The sequence below is a fragment of the Tachysurus vachellii genome, chromosome 21 (assembly GCF_030014155.1).
Source record: "Tachysurus vachellii isolate PV-2020 chromosome 21, HZAU_Pvac_v1, whole genome shotgun sequence".
NCBI lineage: Eukaryota > Metazoa > Chordata > Actinopteri > Siluriformes > Bagridae > Tachysurus > Tachysurus vachellii.
Window position 1 is genome coordinate 2,210,104 of NC_083480.1, and position 1,827 is coordinate 2,211,930.

A 1,827-nucleotide genomic window follows, 5' to 3' on the forward strand; every position below is an offset into this window, starting at 1 on the left:
GTGTGATTGTAGGTGTCCTCAAGCAGAGTGAAAATGAGGAGAAAGGGATTTTCTTCAGGATGATGATGAGGATGAGAGAGAGATTTCTCCCTGTGCGGCGTGGGCGATGGTTCGGAAATAAAAAAAAAAAAAAAAGAGAAGCAGTGATCCCCAGTAGGGTGTGTCCAGAGGAGGGTGTTCTGGTTCTGTTGTCGTGTGTGTGCTAGTGTGTATGTGTATTTCCCAGCTCTCCACAGTCTCCTTCTGTGCCTCTGCTGCAATGTTCTTCTTTTATGTGTCCTTCTGCCAGTCAGAGGCGACTGCTGATTGGCTAATTGGGTAGGGAGGCACTACACGGCAGCCATTGCAATGCGTCGCTCTCCTATTATCCCCTTCAGGAGAGATCACCAGGAGCCCCCCTCCACCTCCCACCCCTTCATCTCTTCACTCCTTCTCTCTGCCCTCCCTTTTCTTCCTGTTCCCCCTCCTACTCCACACACATGCAGAGATGGGTGAATAGAGCTCCACCTGCACCATCAGAACAGATGGGTGCAGAAAAGGCAGGAGCCATGTCTTTTTCTCTCTTTCCTCTTCCTCTTTCTATTCTTCCATTTCATTTTTCTCTTGACTCACCACCTACACCGTCAAAGTCGTCACACCTTCGAATCTATAATCCTCATGTCGTGTCCTTGGGTTTGTCATTTTTTGAGAGCACATTTTTACTCATAAATGACTGAATAGTTTCTAGCCACATGACATCATAGCCACATGCTAAGAAGAAAGCACTGCTTAATGAGCAAATAGCATGAAGGTGTTTAATGGTGTGAAATATAGTTTGAGTTTGTGTGCCTTGGATTGGGAGAGAAATCGGCGTACAATCTTCGAGTTTAGATAAAAACCATCACACAACCTCCTGCTAGGAAACAGTTGAGTAATTGATGACTTCATAAACAAAATATGTCAGTCACTATATATATACACATATATATATATATATATATATATATATATATATATATATATATATATATATATATATATTTAGTATCTGGAAATTGAGTTAGGATGATTCAATGTGATCAGAAAAAAAGGTCATTGCACGTGACTCATCGCTTAGGTTTTGAGTTTCCCCCTGAAGATCCCAGCGTGTTTGTTTATTTCAGTCTCTCTCACTGACACCTTTAGAAATCAGTACGTCCCACAGTGTCGGCTGTTTTAGAGGACAGATTATTTTTCAGTGTAACTTTGAGTTACGGTGAACCTGATGAAGTCGCTCAATACAGCTTTCTTTAGAACAGTGGTAAAAAAAATCTAGCGGTAGAACTATAAAAAAAATTCACACTTCTCCCCAAGTCATGTTTTTTTTTATTAATTTCACATTTTAAATGAAGGTAAAGGTAATGATATGCTTCATGAAGATTTCAGACAAGAGAAGAGATTTTGCAGTCCATGAGGACTCTGAGGAAAACAACCTGTTAATCAATGCACAATAACATTCTACACATGCCGTATCTCCATCACTGAGTATTTGAAGGCTTCAGCATGGAGGAGTTGGTGTTGAATCTATAATGAACTTAGATGATGAGCAAATTTATGAGTTTCTCAGGAGCTCCTGGTTACACAACTCCAACTGACTGTATATGACTGTAGAAAAGAAATTATTTATAATAACACTCTCAGTGTTAACACTCTCTGGTGTTTATAATCATTTATAATCATCCTCTCTGGTGTTTATAATCATTTATAATCACACTCTCAGTGTTTATAATCATTTATAATCACACTCTCAGTGTTTATAATAATTTCTCTGGTGTCACCCAAATGCGGATGAGGTTCTCTTTTGAGTCT

The 1,827-nt window shown here is 39.6% G+C and overlaps 1 protein-coding gene across 4 annotated transcripts in view; it reads right to left on the reverse strand.

Moving 5' to 3' along the window:
• elavl3 (ELAV like neuron-specific RNA binding protein 3) overlaps positions 1-217 on the reverse strand; it is a 15,811-nt gene extending 15,594 nt beyond the window's left edge. For all 4 annotated transcript variants that reach the window (XM_060897127.1, XM_060897126.1, XM_060897125.1 and 1 more), the window contains exon 1: positions 1-217. This exon is cut by the window's left edge and continues 188 nt beyond it. The gene's annotated coding sequence lies outside the window, so the exon portion shown is untranslated.
• Positions 218-1,827: the final 1,610 nt, after the last annotated feature.